Here is a 14,774-nt window from a genome sequence, read left to right on the forward strand (position 1 = left end):
CAAACAAGTTCCAATTCTGTTATTTCATCTACATGGTTTAGAAACAAACTTAATAAAACTCTCAAAAAAAAGCTACTAATCACTGATACCACCAAGCTAGTAGCTGAACTACTCAATAAAACACTCTATAATCGTTAACAACCTGTTGACGCGAAAAACACACACTGGCCTGGGAGATCTGCTTAGCTCCAGTGCAGGTCCAAAGTTTGGTGAGATGTGGGCGTGCCAGTCAGTTTGATCCTGCAACTGACAAGATATGCAAATAGCAGATCAATGAGCCGATCAGTTGACAAGCCCATGGAGTAATTCCAGCCGATGCCGATACCAGCCGATGGCGATAGGGTTTTGAGCAATCGGCTATATGTCCAATGTATATAATGATATGAAGGCAATCAGCTGATGATAATATAGTATAGCAATATAATCCAATAGAAACCAATCGGCTAGCAAGTCCCAATCTCTGATCAACAGGCAGCTTCTTCTGCACCGACCGATTTTCCTTTCCGGGACGAAATTGGCTTGAACTACCGACGTGGTTTTCGTCGGCATCACTGCATCACGGGCAACCTTCCTTCGAGGGTAACCTCATCCCTTCGTTTTAGTAGAATCTAAAGAATTTGTAGTCCCAATGAGGATCGAAATTGTTGTTGTCTTTGTAACACTCCTCTTTCTGCCTCTCAAGCTTCCCTTGATATTTGCTGATGATCATAGCGGCATTGGGCCGATAGCTTCTTCTATTGGCTATCCCCTCGCTTGTGTGGACCATGTTGACAGGAAAAGGATTGCCGTCGATCTCCATGGATTTCTTTGGGTCGTCGAACTTGATTCTTCCCTGCTCAATGGCGGATTGGATCTGCTGCCTGAAGACTGTGCACTCATTGGTGTTGTGAGACCTTGTGTTATGCCACTTGCAGTATTTTCTCTTCCCTAGCTCTGTAGCAGATGGAATTACATGACCAGCAGGAAGGTGGATTTGTTTCTCCCGAAGCAATAAATCGAAGATCCTATCGTCTTTGGTGATGTCGAAATCAATTTTTTCCTCCTTTCCAGAGTCCTTGACCCATTGGCACGTGACCACTCATTTGTTCCTTGCCCATTCAGCTATTGCTACCTCAGGGTCCTCATCCTCTTCGGTTTCAGAGACATATGTGCTAACATTGTTCACCTTTTTATATGCCTTTCTAGCCTCAAGAAACCTTTGCTCGTGTGCCGTCACCTTCTGAGCTAGGTGAGCTAGACTCTCGAATTCCTGGGCTGAGAACTTCTCCTTGATTGGCACCAGTAGGCCTTGGAAAGCGAGATCGGCAAGCTGGGAATCTGTTAAAGCCAAACTAAAGCACCTGTTCCTCATATCTCTGAATCTCTGGATATAATCTTGAACCGATTTGTCATGCTTCTGTTTGATTGACGTTAAATCGGACAACTTCATCTAATGAATCCCGCTATAAAAGTACTTATGGAACTGCTATAAAAGTACTTATGGAACTGTTTCTCCAGATCGGCCCAACTTTGTACAAAATTATATGGCAATGATGAAAACCACGTGAAGGCCAATCTTGACAGAGACAGAGGAAACAATCTGACCCTTAAAGCATCGGTAGCTGATGACTCCCTGCACTGGACTAAGAATCAGCTGACATGTTCATATGTTGTCACATTGTCCTGTCCTGAGAACTTCGAGAAATCTGGGACCTTATACCTGTTCGATAATGGTACTCTCTCAAAATATTCTGGGTATGGATGCCGATACAAGTTCTCACTATCCTTAGGCTTGTGCCCGAATTGTTCCCTCATCACATTGGCTATCATATCTGCCCAAGGCTTCTGCTGAGGTGCTCCCTGGATCTACTGCGGCACCTGATCCAGTTGGTTGTATTGAGGCAGGTACTGGGGCTGAGGCGCTCCTCCTAGCCGATACTGTATCTGAGGTGAGTGGGGCTGGTACTGAAAATTAAGGTTGCCCCTTAGGTGAGGTTGAGGAGTTTGGTGTACGATGTGTTGATCAGGGTTAAACTAGGTGCCGATAGTTGGCTGTTGTTGTGGGATAGGCGAAAGTTGTCCCATGGTTATTTGCGGAATCGTCTCAACTATCGGCTGTCTTGGTCTGAACATAGATGCGACTTGTTCTGGAGAGATCCGAGGGATGTTATGCCCTGCATGTTGCGGTTGTGGCCTGATCAGAACGTAAGGATTGAATCCTGGCTGCCCTTGTGCCGATGTTGATGGACCTTGCCCCCAGGGGGCACAACTGAAGCCATCGGCTGTTCTGGGGCGGCACTCGAGATGGGTTGATGCCTGTCCATGCTGACAGTTTTGTAGTTTGGAAAAACCCTCCAGGCAGAAAAACTGGACCTTTGGCTTGATGCTCAGCTATCGTGCCGTCAACCACATATTTGATCATGTTGGTCAACATGTTGACAAGTACTCCTGATTGGTTGACCAAAGCATGATGAACGGCATAATCAACCTGGTCTTGCATACATCTGAGCGCCTCGAGATCTTCCTCCTGATTGTTGCCCTTGGCTTTGTCGTCTTTGCCAGAACTTGTTTCCGCGTCATCGTTGTTCGACAGAACTACCTTATATTTCTGGACCATGGTGTCGGAACGAGTCTGTGCGAATGAATGCAGGAATCGTTTTGCAAGTCATCTCTCATCTTTTCAAATTCTGCCTTCTGCTCCAGGGTCAGCTTGTCCATTGTTATTGGGATGACATTTTCTGGATCAACTTCTCTCTACTTGAGGCTTGCCATGAAGAAAATTTTACGAAAGTCGGTCCCACCGGGCATGCCAAAAAGTGTGTTGATGCGGAAAACACACGTACTGGCCTGAGAGATCTGCTTAACTCTAGCGCAGGTCCAAAATTGCTTTCGGGTTCCGAGCGCGCTAGTTGGTTTGATCCTGCAACCAGCAAGAAAGAAAAAGGAACAAAGTTAAATCCATCAACGATAGCCGATCGGCTGGATTGCCGATAACGTATTGTTCGGAGCCAAGCCGATGTTACTTGCATCAGATCAGCAAGGGAATATAAGGCATAGAAATTATTAGATCTACCCAATCGGCTGTAGACGTCAGCAGTACGCAATCTATCCAATGAAAGCACATTTGGATCAAGTGATTGGGATAGATCGGGCGATATGCCGAGACAGTATAAATCACTTAATATCTAAATGTGCTTCAAAGTAGGGATTATGTATGCTCACAGCATAGCCGATTGAGCAAACCTAACGTGTATCGACTATTACTCCGATACCACTTTATACTACAATATTAGCACAGATGAAATATACGAAACGTAGACCAATCTAACAAGCAAGGTGTCATGTCCCAAAACGACTCTAAAATATATCCTTTAAATTATGCCTAGAATAATTAAAATCCGTGTGAAAGCCTCCAACAATTAAAATGTGCAAAGTTAAAAGTCAAATAAGGCTTAGGGGATTTTTGTATTTTTCCTAAAAGCCTAAAAGGTGTAAATAAATTTTAGTGGAATTTTCAGAGCACAAATAATAATTACTAAGAAATAAACAAAGTTGAAAAAGTTTTATAAAAAGAAAAACCTTAAAAGTCCCCCTTCCCTCCCTTGGGCCGGGCCGGCCCATCTCTCCTCCCCCCCTCTCTCTCTCTCCTCTCCCCGCGGCCCACTCAGCCTCTCCCCGCGCGCGCGCCGCTGACGGGCGGGCCCGCCCGCCACCCTCGCTGACGGGTGGGGCCCACCCGTCATCCCCATCCTCCCGCCGCTCCGCCTGCGCCAAGCGCCGCCGCCGCCGCCAAATCCGCCGCATCCCGCCGTCCCCGCGTGCAATAAAGTGGGGGAAATCACTCCCCGTGATCCCCTCTCCCTTTCCCCCCATTTTTCCCTCTCTCTCTTGTGTTCAAACGGGCGGATTTGCCCCCGCAAATCTCGGCAGCGCCATTGATGGCGGCCGACCTCCCGCGCCGGTTTCCTTCCCCTCCGGCCGCTCTCTCCCCCTTCCAACCCTATTTAAACCCTCCCCGCACCTCCTCTGTCCGTTTCCGCCTCTCGCCGCCCTTCCTCCTCGCCGGAATCGAGCTCGCGCCGTCGCTCTCTCTCTCCTCTATTGCCAACGACCTTCGGCCGGCCTTCTCCGCTCGCCGGGACCGTCTCCCGCCCCGGCGTCGCCTCCTCCGGCTTCGCCGCACCGCCGTCGACCCCGTCCACCCCCTTGCCGAGTTCGCCGACCGCCGGAACGTCGTCGACCCCGTCGACCCGAGCCGCGCCGCCGCCTTCCTCCGCTCCGGCCGCCTTTTTCGTCGTCGCCGTCGACCTAGGGTGAGCCGTGGACCGCCGCCTCTTTTCCCCCTTCCCTTCCCCTCTCTCGGCCGCCGCTCCGCCGTGCCTATGGCCGCCGTCGGTGACAATAGGGGCGCGGGCACCGCCTCCCGCCGGCCGCGCCGAGTGGCCGCCTTCGGGCGGGCCGAGTGGCTGCCGCGTGGGGCCCGGTCATCAGCCGCCCGCGCCCTCGGGTGCGGCTGATGCGTGTTACCCACGACGCCGGCCGGTGTGAGCCCGGGTGCACCTGGTCCACCGTGGACCGTGAGGCTGCCGCATGGGCCCCACTCCTGTGGACCCGGTCCGCGTGCCCCTTCCCCTCGGCTGACGCAATAAACCCCTTTTTAAATTAAATTTTAAATGAAGAAATTCGCAAATATTCATTTAAAGAGCATATAAACTTTAAATGGCCATAACTTGGCCATTTGAACTCGGAATTGGACCGTTCAAGTCTCTAATTTTTCCTTAAGAAGTCAAGAACCCATTTTTGTGCTTTGTTCCTACTTGTTATATGGAGTTTATTAGAGTAAAAACCCTTTTCATTTCTGTTGGTCGTATAGACGCTGCAGCTTCGGAAGATCCGCTCTTCGTGGAGGTTGAAGCCGACGTTTGGGAAAGCGAGCAAGGCAAGTCACATCATCCTTGAACATATTGAATCCCAGTTTATAAAATTATTTTGATTTAAATTATTGCATTATCGCTTTATTTAAATTCCCGCGTTATCACTGTTTTATTTAGCCATGCCTATTTACCTTTGTTATGACCTTATTATTATTGTTATTGTTATTATTACCTTGTTCACCCTAGAATAAACAAAACCCCAACTAGTGGACACTCTACTCATGGTACCACTAGTATGAATTTAGGTAGATGCTTCGCTGGTTAATTAGGCAACATTAGGTGGTTTTACAACTCTAGACTTTGGGAATATTCTCATCACCTGGACACTATGGAATGGATGGATTATTGGGAATTGGATTCACACCTCCCCCTCTATTCAAAACCCTCAAAATGGTTTTAGGCTGGGCTCGGGGTGCATGGTTTTGATAGTAGCACCTCGGCCATAAAAGGACCAGTCTTCGGGCCTCTGTTGCAAAGCACTACCGTACTTCCACATGTCTAGTGGCTAAGGCTTAGTTTGTGGCTCAGTCTGGTTATAAACAAAAGTACACGGATGGAGATGGACGAAGTCGGGGGTCAATGGACATCTCTAGGGCAAATGAAGGCTACACGAGCTGCGGCCCGGTAGTCGAGATGTCATGGCACAGGGCCGGTGTCCTGCTGCTAGGGGCTCGGTCCTGCCTACCTGTCCCGAAGGTTCCGGCCGTAGGTGGGGTTGGGTCGGTAATCTTGTCTTTGGCTGGGTTGGGTTGGAAACTATGTCACGTCTTCCGTCCGTATACCGTGGTGGTATGTGGCACGTGGTTACACGTGAGAAAGATGTGTCTTGTGGGTAAAGATGTACACCTCTGATCAGAGTATAACCTATTCGAATAGCCGCGCCCTCGGTTATGGGCAAGCCTAGCAATGTACCCAAGTTATTGTTTTAATTCTTAAAACCTGCTTAACAACTAAAATGTGGAATGGTTGGCCTGGGTTGGCTTGGGACGAGCTGGGACCCAGGGTCGGGTTGCCAGTTCGGTCTGAATCATCGTAGGCCTTGGGTTAAGGCAGGTTCGTGTGGGTTCACGGCCTTGATTAATAATATTGTATAGCTCTAGGACTGTGTTTACAAAGTAGGTTGGAGCAACTAAGTGACTTTTAATGCTGTTTACTGCAATCCCTAACCCCCTATATTATGGCTCCCTTGTACTCCCTTGCATTTATTCTGCACTTGTGGGTATGTCTTGCTGAGTACGGTGGTTGTACTCAGTCTTGCTCAATTTTTCCCAAACCCAGAAGAGGAGTTCCTAGAAGATGAAGGTTTTGGTGTCTAGCTCGTGCCTGCCGTCAAGCACCTGTGGTAGTCGCCCTAGTCTTCCGCTGTTTCCCGTTTGTCTTTGTGTGTGCTGGGCCTTCGCCGCCCATGTAATAAATTAATTATTTACGCTTCCTCTTGATAAACTCTGAAATGTATCAACTTTTGGTGTACCTTGCCTCCTGGGACAAGGAATAATACACGCACGTAAGGAACGCCCGTTGGGTTAGTTCCGGTCGTGACATAAGGTGAACTAGTAGATTGATAGAGAGCTTAATACACTTCAAATAGATGATATTTTAATATAAAGGGCAAATTTAGACGATCAAGACCCAAGTAGTGGAAACACGATGGCTAAATCAGGTAAGATCGGCTGAAACTCCGATACTAACTCTATTAGCATTCATAGAAAGAGCTAGATAAAATGTTTCAAGACAGTACTTAGTAGATCGAACCTAACCAATGCAGCATTAAGTGTGAAAAGAAACATAAGATCTAAGCAAGAACGATGAAGACTCATTTGATATGGTAGATATACCGCATAATCTAGCTTAATGTTGATATCTAAATCTGTCGGCCGTTTTCGATGATAGAGGCTAGCCGATGAGATTAGATGACGAGATCAATCTAGATTATGCAGCATATATGATAACTCGGTGATTCACATAGATAGGATTAGAGTGTCATAAAGATGTAAGCACTAATCCTGAGAACGCAATCCGCTATAACAAGCTTTACCTCTTCGTCGGAGATCGAACCTGATGCAGCCCAACTCGAAAGCAAAAACTCGTCGAAACAATGAAAGAGAAAAAGGGTGGCGATGCGCCGAAGTATTATTGAGCTGTCGTCCCCTGATTATAAGGTCTCGGGTCATATTTATACCCAAAGTACATAACATCTCCTTGTTGGACATGACTCTATCTTTATTACAATGTAAAATACGAACAAGTCCCTTAGGCGGACTCTTACCAAAATATCTCTTAAGGAAACTAAACCTAATTAATAGATACAATTGCCCTTTGCTGGACCGATTCTTGTGTGGCAATGGCTATGAAGCACTTCGATTGATCCCGATGATAGTTGTGGACCTGTCTTTTCAAGACTGGCTACATCGGCTTGTCTTCATTGGATTTGGCGTTAGCCGATACATACGACAGCCGATTCCGCTTGTAGCCGATACGTACGGCAGCTGATGCCGCCCGTAGCCGATACACACTCTGGCTTTCTTAAAAAGAATTCCTCCAAATCCGGCTTCGACTCTAGCTTTGAACCCAGCCCATGGCTTTACCAAATTTGGTCGTTAACAGTGAGTTCCTCTAGTTTTGTTGAAACATCAGGATTATTATCCATTTTGTTTGCTGTAAATATCAACTTACTATGTTAGAATAAACTTCTCATAGAAACGAGGGTGTCAGCAAGAACAACCTCAGCGTGTAGGAGCATTACATAAGTAAGACATCTCATCATTTTCACTTTGAAAGAAGTGTACATTTTTTTAAAGTCATTCTTTCGTGACTGAATAAACTAAGGAACATCATAAATCCTTCTTTCTAGTTTCCACCCTCATCGTTGCTGATGCACTTTTTGCTTTTATACTGAATTAGTTACGTCTAGGTTATACTTCTGTAATACAAAGTGAGCGAGCCTCAACTAAAGAGTGCCTTGTACACTACATCTTGTCAGGAAGGATGGGCAACAAGATGGCTTTCAATTGAAATTAATATGCAGATATGAAAGTCATTAATATACCAATGTTTAAAACTTTGAAATCATATCTTGATGTCGCTTGAAACAAACAACATATTTGCATGAAGTGACACGTTTGCTCGATAAGGGCATGTCATATTCACAATGATCATGCATATGCGGCCTTTCACATGCGCTTATTTTAGTAGTGGATGAAGAATCAATGTGGATTGCTACATCTTTACGTGCTTTGTATGGTCTATAATTTTGTTGTAGTGGATTTAGTATTTGACATATGTGCTTCGTGTTTGTTCTTACTAGAATTAAAGGATGGACATCCTTTATACGCTCCATTTATATCTTAAAGACAAAGTAGCTTTGGATCGAATGTAAGCACATAGTAATATTGTAGAGTACCAATGATGGTAATTAGTTATGACGATGTACGAGGATATATCACCCCGAGTTTCTCAGGTGAAATATATGATGATATATGAGCTTATTTTTAACTTCCGAACCACTATATTGTTAAAACTCAGTACAATACACCGCCAAGGGTGGTAATGCTACTAGGTGCACTATAGTACCTAGGGTAGATACCATATCTAGATGGCAAGTTCAAAGCCAACAGAGCTTGAGCTTGAGCTTGAGCCAGATTCCGATCAAAGTAGAGATCATCAAACTGCTGGAGTTGTAGCTGCTGCGCTATGGCCTGAACAATGTTAATACCTTGATAGTGAGACTGCTGCGCCACCACCCTGAGCTGTTGCCAGACTTGGTTGTTTCTCAGTTGAAACGCAGCTGATTGCAATAAGGGGCTTGCCGCTATGCCATACTGCTGCCTTACGAACTCATTATATGGGCTAAGCACCTGTTGCTGTAGCAGGAGAGGCGACTGCAGCTAATATTGCCTATAACTTTGACCTAAAACATCAAACTGCGCAGAGGCGCTGCATGCAGCAATAGCAAGAAGAGCAAAGACGAAAATGATCTTCATTGCTACGGGACACTAGATCTTTCTTTCTTGCTGTATAATGCTTGAACTGTGTGAACGATGGGGAGGGTTTTCATTGCGCTTGTCTATTTATAGATGCGATGGGACTGATTTTCTTTCAATTCCTCATCGGTTGCTTTGGAGTGTTAGTTTTGCTTTGATGTCCTATTAGAATCCAAGTGAGTCATGTCATTTGGACACATGTTCTATTAGGTGCCCCAACAAATCCCCTTTGATTTCATCACGAAAGTAACTTTTGTGTCCATCACATATACTCCCTCCGTCCCGTAAGGAGAAACCCACTTCTAGGGATGAACCTGAACAATCATTTGTCCAGATTCATACCTAAACCCTAAACCTTGTTTAGGTTCATCCCTGGAAGTTGTCATTTTTGGGATCGGAAGGTGTACATGTTGGTTAGCAGGCTAGAAAAATAATGATATGACACATCGCTCACTTTATACGTTAGTTTGGTAAGGATTGCAACCGTTATCTAGCTATATTCGTTATGTTTTGTGAGCTATTATTTCACTAATGCATGACACGTTGAACATTAAGGTCGTGTGGCCTCATGCATTTTATATTACAAAATTTCAACAAGAGTGACAAAAATTATGGTACACCAAGTGCTTTTTATTGTTCCGTTGTTGTGGTACCGAACATTTGATTTTACAGCAAGAATTAGGTTTGCACTGAATTCTTAAATCACCATTCGAGAGATTTACGAGAAATCACCATTTTGCTATACATGTAGTGCAGGATTGACGTAATTCATATTCTTGTAAACCAACTTGTTACGTGTTTTCTTGTCTAAACTTTTTGGATAGACTTGGGCTGTGTTCAGAATCCAGGGTTCCCAACCCATCTCCATCGTATTCCGCGCGCACGCTTTTCAAACTGCTAAACGGTGTGTTTTTTTGCAAAAAGTTTCTATACAAAAGTTGCTTAAAAATCATATTAATCCATTTTTTGAAAAAAAGCTAATGCTTAACTAATCACGCTCTAATGGACCGCCCTGTTTTCCGTGCGCACTTTGCATGTTGGGAACAGCTGATTCCAAACACAGCCTTGATTCGTTTTCGAGATGGAAAAGAACTACCACAGATTTGTAGTGTGTCAAGAACCGGTTTCCTTTGGGTACATCATGCATGAGTTCCTCTAGTTTTTTTGAAACATCAGGTTTATTATCCATTTTGTTTGCAGTAAACTATCTACTTGCTATGTTAGATTAATCTTCTCATAGAAACGAGGGTGTCAGCAAGAACAACCTCAGCATGTAGGAGCATTCCATAAGTAAGACATCTCATAATTTTCACTTTGGAAGAAGTGTACATTTTTTTAAAGTCACTCTTTCGTGACTGAATAAACTAAGGAACATAATAAATCCTTCTTTCTAGTTTCCACCCTCGTTGTTGCTGTTGCACTTTTTGCTTCTATACTGAATTAGTTACGTCTAGGTTATGCTTCTGTGATACCAAGTGAGCGAGGCTGAACTAAAGAATGACTTGTACACTACATCTTGTCAGGAAGGATGGACAACAAGATGGCTTTCAATTGAAATTAATATGCATATAAGAAAGTCATTAATATATCAATGTTTAAAACTTTGAAATTGTCAGGGTTATGGATACCACATACCTAATAGTAGTTGACTAAATCTCGGCAGCACCCACCAGATACCATGTCCTATACGGAAACAACCTACGGATATAGGAGAAGTTCTGGATAAGGAAAGACAACCAGAGTTCTGTATGGAAACGACAAGTACTACTCGGATTGTATCCATATTGGTTTCCCTAGTTTTACTTGGACAAGGGGACACTTATGGGTATAAATACAAGACCCCTTAGGAGGAGAGGGGACACGACCACCTCAATCAACACCGACCATAATCAACATACACGGAACAACAGAAGCCACAACATACAAACCAACATACGCCAAGACAACACGTTGGATATCGACTTCAGGGATAAGCACGGCTAGTCCCCTACGCTGTCTCTGGATACTGTCAGGAGAGACAAAAGTGCTATCTCTGATCTTGCCGGGCAGGAACTAAAGGAGGAAGACTACCCTGTTGTCGACTACGAGTCAGACATACAGACCGCCATGTCGACAACAGTTAGATAGGCTACCCCAAATATTGTACTCGTGTGATTATGGTGAATAAGAGCAATACCGGCTTCGGCCAACAGGATATAGGGTTATTACCTGACAATTCAGGGGCCCGAACCTGTATAAAAATCGTCGCCTCTGTCTCTTTTACCTCAGTCTCGCGTATGTCCTAGTACCGACGATCCCCATACTATGCAAATACCGGAATCGCGACATCAAACGTCGACAGTGGCGCGCCAGGTAGGGGGATTTTTTGGTGCTTCAGGATTTAGACGAGATGGGTTTAAGAGATGGATTCTCCAACAATAAGCTACTCGACGACTTCGGATCAGGGAGATCCAACCTGGCCAAAGTACGTCTCCCAACGAGATTGGAATCATCGCCATCAACTATTCGATCCGGCGAGACCAATCAAGCTTCAAGATGTCGCAGCGGCAGAGGACCATAGTGTTGGCGGAATCCAAAACTGATCCGACACTAACCCATCGACGTGCAGGACGCCAACCGGTGGGCGGCATCAGCTGGCCGGGTCCAAGCCAGACTCGGCATCGATCTCCATCAACAAAACAAGCACGTCGAGGAGCTGAAATACAAGCACCACATTGATCTGTTCAGTGGCTAATATCCTAATCGGATTCGAGGAGTTCTGTAGTTTGCGCTAGAATCAAATTTCTAGTTGACAAATCTGACTACTCGTCCTGATGACGCGAATTCAACAAATATGCCTGCTCCTTACACGTACACAGTACACATGCATATGTATGGAGTCAGTACGTGTCCAGCCACCCATGATCAGGTATTTAGTAGATTGATTTTTTAAATTGATCTACTAATTCTGTAGATATATCCGGCATATATCTACAAAGGTACGCAATATTTTATATACAATTTACTGTACCTACTTTTCAAGATCATACAGCATTGTCGGATCTATAATTTATTATGTTTACCTAGAGCATGTTTTTATACAATATATATTGCGCGAGTGTCCCCGATGTTAAATCGACTACGATCTAACGCTGGGGGCTTGTCACGACCGGAAATAATCTAACGGGCGTTCCTTACGTGCGTGCATTATTCCTTGTCCTAGGAGGCAAGGTACACCAAAAGTTGATACAGTTCAGAGTTCAACAAGCGGAAGCGTAAATAGTTAATTTATTACAGGGCGGCGAAGGCCCAGCACACACAAAGACAAACGGGAAACAGCGGAAGACTAGGGCGACGACCACAGGCGCTTGACGGCAGGCATGAGCTAGACACCAAAGCCTTCATCTTCCAGGGGCTCCTCTTCTGGGTTTGGGAAAAATTGAGCAAGACTGAGTACAACCACCGTACTCAACAAGACACACCCACAAGTGCAGAATAAATGCAAGGGAGTACAAGGGGGTTATAATATAAAGGGTTAGGGTTTGCAGTAAACGGCATTAAAAGACACTTAGTTGCTCAAAGCTATTTTGTAAACACGATTCTAGAACTATACAATATTATTAATAAAGGCCGTGAACCCACACGAACCTGCCTTAACCCAAGGCCTACGATGATTCAGACCGAACTGGCAACCCGACCCTGGGTCCCAGCTCGTCCCAAGCCAACCCAGGCCATCCATTCCACATTTTAGTTGTTAAGCAGGTTTTAAGAATTAAAACACTAACTTGGGTACATTGCTCGGCTTGCCCATAACTGAGGGCGCGGCTATTCGAATAGATTATACTCTGATCAGAGGTGTACATCTTTACCCACAAGACACATCTTTCTCACGTGTAACCACGTGCCACATACCACCACGGTATACGGACGGAAGACGTGACATAGTTTCCAACCCATCCTAGCCATAGACAAGAGTACTGACCCAACCCCACCTACGGCCGGAACCTCCGGGACAGGTAGGCAGGACTGAGCCCCTAGCAGCAGGACACCGGCCCTGTGCCATGATATCTCGACTACCGAGCCGCAGCTCGTGTAGCCTTCATTTGTCCTAGAGATGTCCATCGACCCCCGACTTCGTCCATCTCCATCCGTGTACTTTTGTTTATAACCAGACTGAGCCACAAACTAAGCCTTACCCACTAGACATGTGGAAGTACGGTAGTGCTTTGCAACAGAGGCCCGAAGACCGGTCCTTATATGGCCGAGGTGCTACTATCAAAACCATGCACCCCGAGCCCAGCCTAAAACCATTTTGAGGATTTTGAATAGAGGGGGAGGTGTGAATCCAATTCCACAATAATCCAACAATTCCATAGTGTCCAGGTGATATGAATATTCCCAAAGTCTAGAGTTGTAAAACCACCTAGTGTTGCCTAATTTAACCGGCGAAGCATCTACCTAAATTCATACTAGTGGTACCATGAGTAGAGTGTCCACTAGTTGGGGTTTTGTTTAACCTAGGGTGAACAAGGAAATAATAACAATAACAATAATAAGGTCATACAAAGGCAAATAGGCATGGCTAAACAAAACAGTGATAACGCGGGAATTTAAATAAAGCGATAATGCAATAATTTAAATCAATATAATTTTATAAACTGGGATTCAATGTGTTCAAGGATGATGTGACTTGCCTTGCTCGCTTTCCCAAACGTCGACTTCAACTTCCACGAAGAGCGGATCTTCCGAAGCTGCAGCGTCTACACGACCAACGAAAAAGAAAAGGCTTTTACTCTAATAAACTCCATATAACAAGCAGAAACAAAGCACAAAAATGGGTTCTTGACTTCTTAAGGAAAAATTAGAGACTTGAACGGTCCAATTCCGTGTTCAAATGGCCAAGTTATGGTCATTTGAAGTTTATATGCTCTTTAAATGAATATTTGCGAATTTCTTCATTTAAATTTTAATTTAAAAAAAAAAAGGTTTATTGCGTCAGCCGAGAGGAGGGGCGCGCGGACCGGGTCCACGGGAGTGGGGCCCACGCGGCAGCCTCACGGTCCACGGTGGACCGGGCGTACCCGGGCTCGCACCGGCCGGCGCCGTGGGCCCCACGCGTCAGCCGCACCTAAGGGCGCGGGCGGCTGACGGCCGGGCCCCACGCGGCAGCCGCTAGGCGCGCCCGGAGGCGGCCACGTCGGTGCGGCCGGCGGGAGGCGGCGCGCCTGCGCCCCTATGGTCGCCGGCGGCGGCCATAGGCACGGCGGAGCGGCGGCCGAGAGAGGGGAGGGAAAAGGGGGAAACGAAACGGCGGTCCACGGCTCACCCCGGGTCGACGGCGACGACGGAAACGGCGACCGGAGCGGAGGAAGGCGGCGGCGCGGCTCGGGTGGACGGGGTCGACGGTGCTCCGGCGGTCGACGAGCGAAACGGAGGGGTGGACGAGGTCGGCGAGGATGCGGCGAAGCCGAAGGAGGCGGCGCCGAGGTGGGAGGTGGTCCGGGGCGACGACGGCGGCGGACCGGAGCTCGACGGCGACGGCGGAGAGAGGGAGCGACGGCGCGAGCTCGATTCCGGCGGTGAGAGAGGGCGGTGAGTGGCGGAAACGGTGGTGGGGAGCTCGGGGAGGGTTTATATAGGGTTGGGAGTGAGAGAGGGCGGCCGGAGGAGGGGGAAACGGGCGCGGGAGACCCGGCCGCCATTAATGGCGCCGGCGAGGTTAGGGGAGGGGTTTCCAAATGAATCCGAGGGAGAGAGAGAGGGAAAAATGGGGGGAAAGGGGGAGGGGATCCCGGGGAATAATTCCCCCGTATTGATTGCATGCGGGGAGGACGGGGGCGGCGGGATTCGCGGCGGCGGCGGCGCTAGGGCGCGGGCTAGGCGGCGGGAGCGGCGGGAGGAA

At 46.7% G+C, this 14,774-nt stretch overlaps 1 pseudogene; it reads right to left on the bottom strand.

Moving 5' to 3' along the window:
- Positions 1–8,370: 8,370 nt before the first annotated feature.
- LOC107277349 (prolamin PPROL 14E-like) lies at positions 8,371–8,952 on the bottom strand (annotated as a pseudogene).
- Positions 8,953–14,774: the final 5,822 nt, after the last annotated feature.

Source organism: Oryza sativa, chromosome 5, assembly GCF_034140825.1.
Source record: "Oryza sativa Japonica Group chromosome 5, ASM3414082v1".
NCBI classification, from domain to species: Eukaryota; Viridiplantae; Streptophyta; class Magnoliopsida; order Poales; family Poaceae; genus Oryza; species Oryza sativa.